This window comes from Salvelinus fontinalis, chromosome 3, assembly GCF_029448725.1.
Source record: "Salvelinus fontinalis isolate EN_2023a chromosome 3, ASM2944872v1, whole genome shotgun sequence".
Classification (NCBI taxonomy): Eukaryota; Metazoa; Chordata; class Actinopteri; order Salmoniformes; family Salmonidae; genus Salvelinus; species Salvelinus fontinalis.
In genome coordinates, this window is record NC_074667.1 from 75,025,621 (window position 1) to 75,041,209 (window position 15,589).

The window sequence follows — 15,589 nt, forward strand, 5'->3', positions numbered from 1 at the left end:
ATTAATAGCTCCATTTTTTTTCTCAGAGATGTTGGGATGAAAAGTCCCATATAAAATCAGTCTAAAATGTGTTTGAAAAGAGAACAGCCAGACACAATGAAAAGTATACAGTATCATTCCAGGCTTGATTTCAATCAATTAAATATAGTGACGAGGCAGCCAGGAGTCGAACCTAGAATCTTCTGATCCATAGTCAGACACGTTATCCATTGCGCCACTGGCCCCACAGACAAGCTGAAGTCAGGTCACTGCTAGAACAGTGTACACAGTCATAGCTTTTGTCAACGACAAGGTTCATTGGTTTTCTGTTACAGATGCATATCTTCATTTGATCCTCCTGTTGTTGCATGAATTTTACTGCAGAGCAAGAACTGCAAAAATGAAGTGTATTCAACGTTTAAAAAGCCTTGTCAATTTTGAATCTACATAACATGTCACATTTCCTGAGGGAATACTTTTGTGTTGTGTGATACTGCAGCCAGTTAAAATATGTTGTTACACAAGTGCATGGCACACGACAAGATGTTCTTTCCCATACCGGGAGTTGAACCCGGGCCACCTGGGTGAAAACCAGGAATCCTTACCGCTAGACCATATGGGAAGACGTTTGCTTTAAAAAAACATCAAGGTCAAAACTATAAATGTTGAAATTATGCCTGTTGTAATTAAAAGCGCCATATTTTTTCTCAGAGATGTTGAGGAAAAGTCCCATATAAAATCAGTCTAAAATGTGTTTGAAGAGAGAACAGCCAGACACAATGAAAAGTATACAGTATTTTTCCCAGCTTGATTTTGGTCAACTAAAGACAGTGTTGATTCAGCCAGGATTTCAACCTTGAATCTTCTGATCTGTGTACACAGTCATAGCGTCTGTCACGACAAGGTTCCTTGGTTTTCTGTTACAGATGCATATCTTCATTTGATCCTCCTGTTGTTGCATGAATTTTACTGCAGAGCAAGAAATGCAAACATGAAGTGTATTCAACGTTTAAAAAGCATTGTCAATTTTGAATCTACATAACATTTCACATTTCCTGTTGCTGGGGGAATATTGTTGTGTTGTGTGATACTGCTGCCAGGTAAAATCTGTTGTTACACAAGTGCATGCCAAATAATAAGATTTCTATCCCATACCGGGAGTAGAACCTATGACATGCTTTCCACCTGGCTACCCCTACCCGGGACAACAGCACTGCCCTCCCCTCTGCTACTCGCCCAAGCCTTCCCCATTTCTCTTTCTCCCAAATACAGTCAGCTGATGTTCTTAATGAGCTGCAAAATCTGGACCCTTACAAATCAGCCGGGCTAGATAATCTGGACCCTTTCTTTCTAAAACTATCTGCTGAAATTGTTGCCACCCCTATTACTAGCCTCTTCAACCTCTCTTTCGTGTCGTCTGAGATCCCCAAAGATTGGAAAGCAGCTGCGGTTATCCCCCTCTTCAAAGGGGGGGACACCCTTGACCCTAACTGCTACAGACCTATATCTATCCTACCCTGCCTTTCTAAGGTCTTCGAAAGCCAAGTCAACAAACAGATTACCGACCATTTCGAATCACACCACACCTTCTCCGCTATGCAATCTGGTTTCAGAGCTGGTCATGGGTGCACCTCAGCCACGCTCAAGGTCATAAACGATATCGTAACCGCCATCGATAGGAAACAATACTGTGCAGCCGTATTCATTGACCTGGCCAAGGCTTTTGACTCTGTCAATCACCACATCCTCATTGGCAGACTCGACAGCCTTGGTTTCTCTAATGATTGCCTCGCCTGGTTCACCAACTACTTCTCTGATAGAGTTCAGTGTGTCAAATCGGAGGGTCTGTTGTCCGGGCCTCTGGCAGTCTCTATGGGGGTGCCACAGGGTTCAATTCTTGGACCGACTCTCTTCTCTGTTTACATCAATGATGTCGCTCTTGCTGCTGGTGATTCTCTGATCCACCTCTACGCAGACGACACTATTCTGTATACTTCTGGCCCTTCTTTTGACACTGTGTTAACAACCCTCCAGGCGAGCTTCAATGCCATACAACTCTCCTTCCGTGGCCTCCAACTGCTCTTAAATACAAGTAAAACCAAATGCATGCTCTTCAACCGATCGCTGCCTGCTCCTGCCCGCCTGTCCAACATCACTACTTTGGACGGCTCTGACTTAGAATATGTGGACAACTACAAATACCTAGGTGTCTGGTTAGACTGTAAACTCTCCTTCCAGACCCACATCAAACATCTCCAATCCAAAGTCAAATCTAGAATTGGCTTCCTATTCCGCAACAAAGCATCCTTTACTCATGCTGCCAAACATACCCTTGTAAAACTGACCATCCTACCAATCCTCGACTTCGGTGATGTCATTTACAAAATAGCCTCCAAAACCCTACTCAATAAATTGGATGCAGTCTATCACAGTGCCATCCGTTTTGTCACCAAAGCCCCATATACTACCCACCACTGCGACCTGTACACTCTCGTTGGCTGGCCCTCGCTTCATACTCGTCGCCAAACCCATTGGTTCCAGGTCATCTACAAGACCCTGCTAGGTAAAGTCCCCCCTTATCTCAGCTCGCTGGTCACCATAGCAGCACCTACCCGTAGCACGCGCTCCAGCAGGTATATCTCTCTAGTCACCCCCAAAACCAATTCTTCCTTTGGACGCCTCTCCTTCCAGTTCTCTGCTGCCAATGACTGGAACGAACTACAAAAATCTCTGAAACTGGAAACACCTATCTCCCTCACTAGCTTTAAGCACCAGCTGTCAGAGCAGCTCATAGATTACTGCACCTGTACATAACCCATCTACAATTTAGCCCAAACAACTACCTCTTTACCTACTGTATTTATTTATTAATTTATTTTGCTCCTTTGCACCCCATTATTTCTGTCTCTACTTTGCACTTTCTTCCAATGCAAACCAACCATTCCAGTGGTTTTTTTAGTTTTTATTTTACTTGCTGTGTTGTACTCACTTCGCCTCCATGGCCTTTTTATATTTTTATTTATTTATACATATATCTGTTTGCCTTCACCTCCCTTATCTCACCTCACTTGCTCACATTGTATATAGACTTATTTTTTTATCTTTTTCACTGTATTATTGACTATATGTTTGTTTTTACTCCATGTGTAACTATGTGTTGTTGTATGTGTCGAACTGCTTTGCTTTATCTTGGCCAGGTCGCAATTGTAAATGAGAACGTGTTCTCAATTTGCCTACCTGGTTAAATAAAGGTTAAATAAATAAAAATAAAAAAACCTGTGCGTACACCAGAAATCCTTACCGATAGACCATATGGGAAAAGTCTTCTTAAAAAAAACATCACAGACAAATCTATAAATGTTGAAATGATGCCTTTTGTAATTAATAGCTCCATTTTTTTTCTCAGAGATGTTGGGATGAAAAGTCCCATATAAAATCAGTCTAAAATGTGTTTGAAAAGAGAACAGCCAGACACAATGAAAAGTATACAGTATCATTCCCGGCTTGATTTCAATCAATTAAATATAGTGACGTGCCAGCCAGGAGTCGAACCTAGAATTTTCTGATCCGTAGTCAGACACGTTATCCATTGCGCCACTGGCCCCACAGTCAAGCTGAAGTCAGGTCACTCCTTGAACAGTGTACACAGTCATAGCTTTTGTCAACGACAAGGTTCTTTGGTTTTCTGTTACAGATGCATATCTTCATTTGATCCTCCTGTTGTTGCATGAATTTTACTGCAGAGCAAGAACTGCAAACATGAAGTGTATTCAACGTTTAAAAAGCCTTGTCAATTTTGAATCTACATAACATGTCACATTTCCTGAGGGAACACTTTTGTGTTGTGTGATACTGCAGCCAGTTAAAATATGTTGTTACACAAGTGCATGGCACACGACAAGATGTTCTTTCCCATAGCGGGAGTTGAACCCGGGCCACCTGGGTGAAAACCAGGAATCCTTACCGCTAGACCATATGGGAAGCCGTTTCCTTTATAAAAACATCAAGGTCAAAACTATAAATGTTGAAATTATGCCTGTTGTAATTAAAAGCGTCATATTTTTTCTCAGAGATGTTGGGGAAAAGTCCCATATAAAATCAGTCTAAAATGTGTTTGAAGAGAGAACAGCCAGACACAATGAAAAGTATACAGTATTTTTCCCAGCTTGATTTTGGTCAACTAAAGACAGTGTTGATTCAGCCAGGATTTCAACCTTGAATCTTCTGATCTGTGTACACAGTCATAGCGTCTGTCACGACAAGGTTCCTTGGTTTTCTGTTACAGATGCATATCTTCATTTGATCCTCCTGTTGTTGCATGAATTTTACTGCAGAGCAAGAACTGCAAACATGAAGTGTATTCAACGTTTAAAAAGCATTGTCAATTTTGAATCTACATAACATTTCACATTTCCTGTTGCTGAGGGAATATTGTTGTGTTGTGTGATACTGCTGCCAGGTAAAATCTGTTGTTACACAAGTGCATGCCAAATAATAAGATTTCTATCCCATACCGGGAGTAGAACCTATGACACCTGTGCGTACACCAGAAATCCTTACCGATAGACCATATGGGAACAGACTTTCTTAAAAAAAACATCACAGACAAAACTATAAATGTTGAAATGATGCCTTTTGTAATTAATAGCTCCATTTTTTTTCTCAGAGATGTTGGGATGAAAAGTCCCATATAAAATCAGTCTAAAATGTGATTGAAAAGAGAACAGCCAGACACAATGAAAAGTATACAGTATCATTCCCGGCTTGATTTCAATCAATTAAATTTAGTGACGAGCCAGCCAGGAGTCAAACCTAGAATCTTCTGATCCGTAGTCAGACACGTTATCCATTGCGCCACTGGCCCCACTAACAAGCTGAAGTCAGGTCACTCCTAGAACAGTGTACACAGTCATAGCTTTTGTCAACGACAAGGTTCTTTGGTTTTCTGTTACAGATGCATATCTTCATTTGATCCTCCTGTTGTTGCATGAATTTTACTGCAGAGCAAGAACTGCAAACATGAAGTGTATTGAACGTTTAAAAAGCCTTGTCAATTTTGAATCTACATAACATGTCACATTTCCTGAGGGAATACTTTTGTGTTGTGTGATACTGCAGCCAGTTAAAATATGTTGTTACACAAGTGCATGGCACACGACAAGATGTTCTTTCCCATACCGGGAGTTAAACCCGGGCCACCTGGGTGAAAACCAGGAATACTTACCGCTAGACCATATGGGAAGACGTTTCCTTTAAAAAAACATCAAGGTCAAAACTATAAATGTTGAAATTATGCCTGTTGTAATTAAAAGCGCCATATTTTTTCTCAGAGATGTTGGGGAAAAGTCCCATATAAAATCAGTCTAAAATGTGTTTGAAGAGAGAACAGCCAGACACAATGAAAAGTATACAGTATTTTTCCCAGCTTGATTTTGGTCAACTAAAGACAGTGTTGATTCAGCCAGGATTTCAACCTTGAATCTTCTGATCTGTGTACACAGTCATAGCGTCTGTCACGACAAGGTTCCTTGGTTTTCTGTTACAGATGCATATCTTCATTTGATCCTCCTGTTGTTGCATGAATTTTACTGCAGAGCAAGAAATGCAAACATGAAGTGTATTCAACGTTTAAAAAGCATTGTCAATTTTGAATCTACATAACATTTCACATTTCCTGAGGGAATATTGTTGTGTTGTGTGATACTGCTGCCAGGTAAAATCTGTTGTTACACAAGTGCATGCCAAATAATAAGGTTTCTATCCCATACCGGGAGTAGAACCTATGACACCTGTGCGTACACCAGAAATCCTTACCGATAGACCATATGGGAAAAGACTTTCTTTAAAAAAACATCACAGACAAATCTATAAATGTTGAAATGATGCCTTTTGTAATTAATAGCTCCATTTTTTTTCTCAGAGATGTTGGGATGAAAAGTCCCATATAAAATCAGTCTAAAATGTGTTTGAAAAGAGAACAGCCAGACACAATGAAAAGTATACAGTATCATTCCCGGCTTGATTTCAATCAATTAAACAAAGTGACGAGCCAGCCAGGAGTTGAACCTAGAATCTTCTGATCCGTAGTCAGACACGTTATCCATTGCGCCACTGGCCCCACGGACAAGCTGAAGTCAGGTCACTCCTAGAACAGTGTACACAGTCATAGCTTTTGTCAACGACAAGGTTCTTTGGTTTTCTGTTACAGATGCATATCTTCATTTGATCCTCCTGTTGTTGCATGAATTTTACTGCAGAGCAAGAACTGCAAACATGAAGTGTATTCAACGTTTAAAAAGCCTTTTCAATTTTGAATCTACATAACATGTCACATTTCCTGAGGGAATACTTTTGTGTTGTGTGATACTGCAGCCAGTTAAAATATGTTGTTACACAAGTGCATGGCACACGACAAGATGTCCTTTCCCATACCGGGAGTTGAACCCAGAACACCTGGGTGAAAACCAGGAATCCTTACCGCTAGACCATATGGGAAGACATTTCCTTTAAAAAACATCAAGGTCAAAACTATAAATGTTGAAATTATGCCTGTTGTAATTAAAAGCGCCATATTTTTTCTCAGAGATGTTGAGGAAAAGTCCCATATAAAATCAGTCTAAAATGTGTTTGAAGAGAGAACAGCCAGACACAATGAAAAGTATACAGTATTTTTCCCAGCTTGATTTTGGTCAACTAAAGACAGTGTTGATTCAGCCAGGATTTCAACCTTGAATCTTCTGATCTGTGTACACAGTCATAGCGTCTGTCACGACAAGGTTCCTTGGTTTTCTGTTACAGATGCATATCTTCATTTGATCCTCCTGTTGTTGCATGAATTTTACTGCAGAGCAAGAAATGCAAACATGAAGTGTATTCAACGTTTAAAAAGCATTGTCAATTTTGAATCTACATAACATTTCACATTTCCTGTTGCTGGGGGAATATTGTTGTGTTGTGTGATACTGCTGCCAGGTCAAATCTGTTGTTACACAAGTGCATGCCAAATAATAAGATTTCTATCCCATACCGGGAGTAGAACCTATGACACCTGTACGTACACCAGAAATCCTTACCGATAGACCATATGGGAAAAGACTTCTTAAAAAAAACATCACAGACAAATCTATAAATGTTGAAATGATGCCTTTTGTAATTAATAGCTCCATTTTTTTTCTCAGAGATGTTGGGATGAAAAGTCCCATATAAAATCAGTCTAAAATGTGTTTGAAAAGAGAACAGACACAATGAAAAGTATACAGTATCATTCCCGGCTTGATTTCAATCAATTAAATATAGTGATGAGCCAGCCATGAGTCGAACCTAGAATCTTCTGATCTATAGTCAGACACGTTATCCACTGCGCCACTGTGCCCACAGACAAGCTAAAGTCAGGTCACTCCTAGAACAGTGTACACAGTCATAGCTTTTGTCAACGACAAGGTTCTTTGGTTTTCTGTTACAGATGCATATCTTCATTTGATCCTCCTGTTGTTGCATGAATTTTACTGCAGAGCAAGAACTGCAAACATGAAGTGTATTCAACGTTTAAATAGCCTTGTCAATTTTGAATCTACATAACATGTCACATTTCCTGAGGGAATACTTTTGTGTTGTATGATACTGCAGCCAGTTAAAATATGTTGTTACACAAGTGCATGGCACACGACAAGATGTTCTTCCCCATACCGGGAGTTGAACCCGGGCCACCTGGGTGAAAACCAGGAATCCTTACCGCTAGACCATATGGGAAGACATTTCCTTTAAAAAACATCAAGATCAAAACTATAAATGTTGAAATTATGCCTGTTGTAATTAAAAGCGCCATATTTTTTCTCAGAGATGTTGGGGAAAAGTCCCATATAAAATCAGTCTAAAATGTGTTTGAAGAGAGAACAGCCAGACACAATAAAAAGTATACAGTATTTTTCCCAGCTTGATTTTGGTCAACTAAAGACAGTGTTGATTCAGCCAGGATTTCAACCTTGAATCTTCTGATCTGTGTACACAGACATAGCGTCTGTCACGACAAGGTTCCTTGGTTTTCTGTTACAGATGCATATCTTCATTTGATCCTCCTGTTGTTGCATGAATTTTACTGCAGAGCAAGAAATGCAAACATGAAGTGTATTCAACGTTTAAAAAGCATTGTCAATTTTGAATCTACATAACATTTCACATTTCCTGTTGCTGAGGGAATATTGTTGTGTTGTGTGATACTGCTGCCAGGTAAAATCTGTTGTTACACAAGTGCATGCCAAATAATAAGATTTCTATCCCATACCGGGAGTAGAACCTATGACACCTGTGCATACACCAGAAATCCTTACCGATAGACCACATGGGAAAAGACTTCTTAAAAAAAACATCACAGACAAATCTATAAATGTTGAAATGATGCCTTTTGTAATTAATAGCTCCATTTTTTTTCTCAGAGATGTTGGGATGAAAAGTCCCATATAAAATCCGTCTAAAATGTGTTTGAAAAGAGAACAGACACAATGAAAAGTATACAGTATCATTCCCGGCTTGATTTCAATCAATTAAATATAGTGATGAGCTAGCCAGGAGTCGAACCTAGAATCTTCTGATCCGTAGTCAGACACGTTATCCATTGCGCCACTGGCCCCACAGACAAGCTGAAGTCAGGTCACTCCTAGAACAGTGTACACAGTCATACCTTTTGTCAACGACAAGGTTCTTTGGTTTTCTGTTACAGATGCATATCTTCATTTGATCCTCCTGTTGTTGCATGAATTTTACTGCAGAGCAAGAACTGCAAACATGAAGTGTATTCAACGTTTAAAAAGCCTTTTCAATTTTGAATCTACATAACATGTCACATTTCCTGAGGGAATACTTTTGTGTTGTGTGATACTGCAGCCAGTTAAAATATGTTGTTACACAAGTGCATGGCACACGACAAGATGTTCTTTCCCATACCGGGAGTTGAACCCGGACCACCTGGGTGAAAACCAGGAATCCTTACCGCTAGACCATATGGGAAGACTTTTCCTTTAAAAAAACATCAAGGTCAAAACTATAAATGTTGAAATTATGCCTGTTGTAATTAAAAGCGCCATATTTTTTCTCAGAGATGTTGGGGAAAAGTCCCATATAAAATCAGTCTAAAATGTGTTTGAAGAGAGAACAGCCAGACCCAATGAAAAGTATACAGTATTTTTCCCAGCTTGATTTTGGTCAACTAAAGACAGTGTTGATTCAGCCAGGATTTCAACCTTGAATCTTCTGATCTGTGTACACAGTCATAGCGTCTGTCACGACAAGGTTCCTTGGTTTTCTGTTACAGATGCATATCTTCATTTGATCCTCCTGTTGTTGCATGAATTTTACTGCAGAGCAAGAAATGCAAACATGAAGTGTATTCAACGTTTAAAAAGCATTGTCAATTTTGAATCTACATAACATTTCACATTTCCTGTTACTGAGGGAATATTGTTGTGTTGTGTGATACTGCTGCCAGGTAAAATCTGTTGTTACACAAGTGCATGCCAAATAATAAGGTTTCTATCCCATACCGGGAGTAGAACCTATGACACCTGTGCGTACACCAGAAATCCTTACCGATAGACCATATGTGAAAAGACTTTCTTAAAAAAAACATCACAGACAAATCTATAAATGTTGAAATGATGCCTTTTGTAATTAATAGCTCAATTTTTTTTCTCAGAGATGTTGGGATGAAAAGTCCCATATAAAATCAGTCTAAAATGTGTTTGAAAAGAGAACAGCCAGACACAATGAAAAGTATACAGTATCATTCCCGGCTTGATTTCAATCAATTAAATATAGTGACGAGCCAGCCAGGAGTCGAACCTAGAATCTTCTGATCCGTAGTCAGACACGTTATCCATTGCACCACTGGCCCCACAGACAAGCTGAAGTCAGGTCACTCCTAGAACAGTGTACACAGTCATAGCTTTTGTCAACGACAAGGTTCTTTGGTTTTCTGTTACAGATGCATATCTTCATTTGATCCTCCTGTTGTTGCATGAATTTTACTGCAGAGCAAGAACTGCAAACATGAAGTGTATTCAACGTTTAAAAAGCCTTTTCAATTTTGAATCTACATAACATGTCACATTTCCTGAGGGAATACTTTTGTGTTGTGTGATACTGCAGCCAGTTAAAATATGTTGTTACACAAGTGCATGGCACACGACAAGATGTTCTGTCCCATACCGGGATTGAACCCGGGCCACCTGGGTGAAAACCAGGAATCCTTACCGCTAGACCATTTGGGAAGACATTTCCTTTAAAAAAACATCAAGGTCAAAACTATAAATGTTGAAATTATGCCTGTTGTAATTAAAAGCGCCATATTTTTTCTCAGAGATGTTGGGGAAAAGTCCCATATAAAATCAGTCTAAAATGTGTTTGAAGAGAGAACAGCCAGACCCAATGAAAAGTATACAGTATTTTTCCCAGCTTGATTTTGGTCAACTAAAGACAGTGTTGATTCAGCCAGGATTTCAACCTTGAATCTTCTGATCTGTGTACACAGACATAGCGTCTGTCACGACAAGGTTCCTTGGTTTTCTGTTACAGATGCATATCTTCATTTGATCCTCCTGTTGTTGCATGAATTTTACTGCAGAGCAAGAAATGCAAACATGAAGTGTATTCAACGTTTAAAAAGCATTGTCAATTTTGAATCTACATAACATTTCACATTTCCTGTTGCTGAGGGAATATTGTTGTGTTGTGTGATACTGCTGCCAGGTAAAATCTGTTGTTACACAAGTGCATGCCAAATAATAAGATTTCTATCCCATACCGGGAGTAGAACCTATGACACCTGTGCATACACCAGAAATCCTTACCGATAGACCATATGGGAAAAGACTTTCTTAAAAAAAACATCACAGACAAATCTATAAATGTTGAAATGATGCCTTTTGTAATTAATAGCTCCATTTTTTTTCTCAGAGATGTTGGGATGAAAAGTCCCATATAAAATCCGTCTAAAATGTGTTTGAAAAGAGAACAGACACAATGAAAAGTATACAGTATCATTCCCGGCTTGATTTCAATCAATTAAATATAGTGATGAGCTAGCCAGGAGTCGAACCTAGAATCTTCTGATCCGTAGTCAGACACGTTATCCATTGCACCACTGGCCCCACAGACAAGCTGAAGTCAGGTCACTCCTAGAACAGTGTACACAGTCATACCTTTTGTCAACGACAAGGTTCTTTGGTTTTCTGTTACAGATGCATATCTTCATTTGATCCTCCTGTTGTTGCATGAATTTTACTGCAGAGCAAGAACTGCAAACATGAAGTGTATTCAACCTTTAAAAAGCCTTGTCAATTTTGAATCTACATAACATGTCACATTTCCTGAGGGAATACTTTTGTGTTGTGTGATACTGCAGCCAGTAAAAATATGTTGTTACACAAGTGCATGACACATGACAAGATGTTCTTTCCCATACCGGGAGTTGAACCCGGGCCACCTGGGTGAAAACCAGGAATCCTTACCACTAGACCATATGGGAAGACATTTCCTTTAAAAAAACATCAAGGTCAAAACTATAAATGTTGAAATTATGCCTGTTGTAATTAAAAGCGCCATATTTTTTCTCAGAGGTGTTGGGGAAAAGTCCCATATAAAATCAGTCTAAAATGTGTTTGAAGAGAGAACAGCCAGACACAATAAAAAGTATACAGTATTTTTCCCAGCTTGATTTTGGTCAACTAAAGACAGTGTTGATTCAGCCAGGATTTCAACCTTGAATCTTCTGATCTGTGTACACAGTCATAGCGTCTGTCACGACAAGGTTCCTTGGTTTTCTGTTACAGATGCATATCTTCATTTGATCCTCCTGTTGTTGCATGAATTTTACTGCAGAGCAAGAAATGCAAACATGAAGTGTATTCAACGTTTAAAAAGCATTGTCATTTTTTGAATCTACATAACATTTCACATTTCCTGTTGCTGAGGGAATATTGTTGTGTTGTGTGATACTGCTGCCAGGTAAAATCTGTTGTTACACAAGTGCATGCCAAATAATAAGATTTCTATCCCATACCGGGAGTAGAACCTATGACACCTGTGCATACACCAGAAATCCTTACCGACAGACCATATGGGAAAAGACTTCTTACAAAACACATCACAGACAAATCTATAAATGTTGAAATGATGCCTTTTGTAATTAATAGCTCCATTTTTTTTCTCAGAGATGTTGGGATGAAAAGTCCCATATAAAATCAGTCTAAAATGTGTTTGAAAAGAGAACAGACACAATGAAAAGTATACAGTATCATTCCCGGCTTGATTTCAATCAATTAAATATAGTGATGAGCCAGCCAGGAGTCGAACCTAGAATCTTCTGATCCATAGTCAGACACGTTATCCATTGCGCCTCTGTACCCACAGACAAGCTGAAGTCAGGTCACTCCTAGAACAGTGTACACAGTCATAGCTTTTGTCAACGACAAGGTTCTTTGGTTTTCTGTTACAGATGCATATCTTCATTTGATCCTCCTGTTGTTGCATGAATTTTACTGCAGAGCAAGAACTGCAAACATGAAGTGTATTCAACGTTTAAAAAGCCTTTTCAATTTTGAATCTACATAACATGTCACATTTCCTGAGGGAATACTTTTGTGTTGTGTGATACTGCAGCCAGTTAAAATATGTTGTTACACAAGTGCATGGCACACGACAAGATGTTCTGTCCCATACCGGGATTGAACCCGGGCCACCTGGGTGAAAACCAGGAATCCTTACCGCTAGACCATATGGGAAGACATTTCCTTTAAAAAAACATCAAGGTCAAAACTATAAATGTTGAAATTATGCCTGTTGTAATTAAAAGCGCCATATTTTTTCTCAGAGATGTTGGGGAAAAGTCCCATATAAAATCAGTCTAAAATGTGTTTGAAGAGAGAACAGCCAGACACAATGAAAAGTATACAGTATTTTTCCCAGCTTGATTTTGGTCAACTAAAGACAGTGTTGATTCAGCCAGGATTTCAACCTTGAATCTTCTGATCTGTGTACACAGACATAGCGTCTGTCACGACAAGGTTCCTTGGTTTTCTGTTACAGATGCATATCTTCATTTGATCCTCCTGTTGTTGCATGAATTTTACTGCAGAGCAAGAAATGCAAACATGAAGTGTATTCAACGTTTAAAAAGCATTGTCAATTTTGAATCTACATAACATTTCACATTTCCTGTTGCTGAGGGAATATTGTTGTGTTGTGTGATACTGCTGCCAGGTAAAATCTGTTGTTACACAAGTGCATGCCAAATAATAAGATTTCTATCCCATACCGGGAGTAGAACCTATGACACCTGTGCATACACCAGAAATCCTTACCGATAGACCATATGGGAAAAGACTTCTTAAAAAAAACATCACAGACAAATCTATAAATGTTGAAATGATGCCTTTTGTAATTAATAGCTCCATTTTTTTTCTCAGAGATGTTGGGATGAAAAGTCCCATATAAAATCCGTCTAAAATGTGTTTGAAAAGAGAACAGACACAATGAAAAGTATACAGTATCATTCCCGGCTTGATTTCAATCAATTAAATATAGTGATGAGCTAGCCAGGAGTCGAACCTAGAATCTTCTGATCCGTAGTCAGACACGTTATCCATTGCGCCACTGGCCCCACAGACAAGCTGAAGTCAGGTCACTCCTAGAACAGTGTACACAGTCATACCTTTTGTCAACGACAAGGTTCTTTGGTTTTCTGTTACAGATGCATATCTTCATTTGATCCTCCTGTTGTTGCATGAATTTTACTGCAGAGCAAGAACTGCAAACATGAAGTGTATTCAACGTTTAAAAAGCCTTTTCAATTTTGAATCTACATAACATGTCACATTTCCTGAGGGAATACTTTTGTGTTGTGTGATACTGCAGCCAGTTAAAATATGTTGTTACACAAGTGCATGGCACACGACAAGATGTTCTTTCCCATACCGGGAGTTGAACCCGGACCACCTGGGTGAAAACCAGGAATCCTTACCGCTAGACCATATGGGAAGACTTTTCCTTTAAAAAAACATCAAGGTCAAAACTATAAATGTTGAAATTATGCCTGTTGTAATTAAAAGCGCCATATTTTTTCTCAGAGATGTTGGGGAAAAGTCCCATATAAAATCAGTCTAAAATGTGTTTGAAGAGAGAACAGCCAGACCCAATGAAAAGTATACAGTATTTTTCCCAGCTTGATTTTGGTCAACTAAAGACAGTGTTGATTCAGCCAGGATTTCAACCTTGAATCTTCTGATCTGTGTACACAGTCATAGCGTCTGTCACGACAAGGTTCCTTGGTTTTCTGTTACAGATGCATATCTTCATTTGATCCTCCTGTTGTTGCATGAATTTTACTGCAGAGCAAGAAATGCAAACATGAAGTGTATTCAACGTTTAAAAAGCATTGTCAATTTTGAATCTACATAACATTTCACATTTCCTGTTACTGAGGGAATATTGTTGTGTTGTGTGATACTGCTGCCAGGTAAAATCTGTTGTTACACAAGTGCATGCCAAATAATAAGGTTTCTATCCCATACCGGGAGTAGAACCTATGACACCTGTGCGTACACCAGAAATCCTTACCGATAGACCATATGTGAAAAGACTTTCTTAAAAAAAACATCACAGACAAATCTATAAATGTTGAAATGATGCCTTTTGTAATTAATAGCTCAATTTTTTTTCTCAGAGATGTTGGGATGAAAAGTCCCATATAAAATCAGTCTAAAATGTGTTTGAAAAGAGAACAGCCAGACACAATGAAAAGTATACAGTATCATTCCCGGCTTGATTTCAATCAATTAAATATAGTGACGAGCCAGCCAGGAGTCGAACCTAGAATCTTCTGATCCGTAGTCAGACACGTTATCCATTGCACCACTGGCCCCACAGACAAGCTGAAGTCAGGTCACTCCTAGAACAGTGTACACAGTCATAGCTTTTGTCAACGACAAGGTTCTTTGGTTTTCTGTTACAGATGCATATCTTCATTTGATCCTCCTGTTGTTGCATGAATTTTACTGCAGAGCAAGAACTGCAAACATGAAGTGTATTCAACGTTTAAAAAGCCTTTTCAATTTTGAATCTACATAACATGTCACATTTCCTGAGGGAATACTTTTGTGTTGTGTGATACTGCAGCCAGTTAAAATATGTTGTTACACAAGTGCATGGCACACGACAAGATGTTCTGTCCCATACCGGGATTGAACCCGGGCCACCTGGGTGAAAACCAGGAATCCTTACCGCTAGACCATATGGGAAGACATTTCCTTTAAAAAAACATCAAGGTCAAAACTATAAATGTTGAAATTATGCCTGTTGTAATTAAAAGCGCCATATTTTTTCTCAGAGATGTTGGGGAAAAGTCCCATATAAAATCAGTCTAAAATGTGTTTGAAGAGAGAACAGCCAGACCCAATGAAAAGTATACAGTATTTTTCCCAGCTTGATTTTGGTCAACTAAAGACAGTGTTGATTCAGCCAGGATTTCAACCTTGAATCTTCTGATCTGTGTACACAGACATAGCGTCTGTCACGACAAGGTTCCTTGGTTTTCTGTTACAGATGCATATCTTCATTTGAT

The 15,589-nt window shown here is 39.1% G+C and overlaps 16 non-coding genes across 16 annotated transcripts; all 16 read right to left on the reverse strand.

Moving 5' to 3' along the window:
- Positions 1-529: 529 nt before the first annotated feature.
- trnae-uuc (transfer RNA glutamic acid (anticodon UUC)) lies at positions 530-601 on the reverse strand. Its single transcript has one exon. It is a non-coding gene; the product is annotated as a tRNA-Glu (tRNA).
- A 3,287-nt stretch (positions 602-3,888) lies between these two features.
- trnae-uuc (transfer RNA glutamic acid (anticodon UUC)) lies at positions 3,889-3,960 on the reverse strand. Its single transcript has one exon. It is a non-coding gene; the product is annotated as a tRNA-Glu (tRNA).
- An 810-nt stretch (positions 3,961-4,770) lies between these two features.
- trnar-acg (transfer RNA arginine (anticodon ACG)) lies at positions 4,771-4,843 on the reverse strand. The gene has a single exon. It is a non-coding gene; the product is annotated as a tRNA-Arg (tRNA).
- A 305-nt stretch (positions 4,844-5,148) lies between these two features.
- Positions 5,149-5,220, reverse strand: trnae-uuc (transfer RNA glutamic acid (anticodon UUC)). The gene has a single exon. It is a non-coding gene; the product is annotated as a tRNA-Glu (tRNA).
- Positions 5,221-6,024: 804 nt separating this feature from the next.
- Positions 6,025-6,097, reverse strand: trnar-acg (transfer RNA arginine (anticodon ACG)). Its single transcript has one exon. It is a non-coding gene; the product is annotated as a tRNA-Arg (tRNA).
- Positions 6,098-6,402: 305 nt separating this feature from the next.
- trnae-uuc (transfer RNA glutamic acid (anticodon UUC)) lies at positions 6,403-6,474 on the reverse strand. The gene has a single exon. It is a non-coding gene; the product is annotated as a tRNA-Glu (tRNA).
- Positions 6,475-7,655: 1,181 nt separating this feature from the next.
- Positions 7,656-7,728, reverse strand: trnae-uuc (transfer RNA glutamic acid (anticodon UUC)). Its single transcript has one exon. It is a non-coding gene; the product is annotated as a tRNA-Glu (tRNA).
- Positions 7,729-8,532: 804 nt separating this feature from the next.
- On the reverse strand, positions 8,533-8,605 carry trnar-acg (transfer RNA arginine (anticodon ACG)). The gene has a single exon. It is a non-coding gene; the product is annotated as a tRNA-Arg (tRNA).
- A 305-nt stretch (positions 8,606-8,910) lies between these two features.
- On the reverse strand, positions 8,911-8,982 carry trnae-uuc (transfer RNA glutamic acid (anticodon UUC)). Its single transcript has one exon. It is a non-coding gene; the product is annotated as a tRNA-Glu (tRNA).
- An 810-nt stretch (positions 8,983-9,792) lies between these two features.
- Positions 9,793-9,865, reverse strand: trnar-acg (transfer RNA arginine (anticodon ACG)). The gene has a single exon. It is a non-coding gene; the product is annotated as a tRNA-Arg (tRNA).
- A 1,560-nt stretch (positions 9,866-11,425) lies between these two features.
- On the reverse strand, positions 11,426-11,497 carry trnae-uuc (transfer RNA glutamic acid (anticodon UUC)). Its single transcript has one exon. It is a non-coding gene; the product is annotated as a tRNA-Glu (tRNA).
- A 1,184-nt stretch (positions 11,498-12,681) lies between these two features.
- trnae-uuc (transfer RNA glutamic acid (anticodon UUC)) lies at positions 12,682-12,752 on the reverse strand. The gene has a single exon. It is a non-coding gene; the product is annotated as a tRNA-Glu (tRNA).
- Positions 12,753-13,557: 805 nt separating this feature from the next.
- On the reverse strand, positions 13,558-13,630 carry trnar-acg (transfer RNA arginine (anticodon ACG)). Its single transcript has one exon. It is a non-coding gene; the product is annotated as a tRNA-Arg (tRNA).
- A 305-nt stretch (positions 13,631-13,935) lies between these two features.
- Positions 13,936-14,007, reverse strand: trnae-uuc (transfer RNA glutamic acid (anticodon UUC)). Its single transcript has one exon. It is a non-coding gene; the product is annotated as a tRNA-Glu (tRNA).
- An 810-nt stretch (positions 14,008-14,817) lies between these two features.
- On the reverse strand, positions 14,818-14,890 carry trnar-acg (transfer RNA arginine (anticodon ACG)). The gene has a single exon. It is a non-coding gene; the product is annotated as a tRNA-Arg (tRNA).
- Positions 14,891-15,195: 305 nt separating this feature from the next.
- trnae-uuc (transfer RNA glutamic acid (anticodon UUC)) lies at positions 15,196-15,266 on the reverse strand. The gene has a single exon. It is a non-coding gene; the product is annotated as a tRNA-Glu (tRNA).
- Between the last annotated feature and the right edge of the window lie 323 nt (positions 15,267-15,589).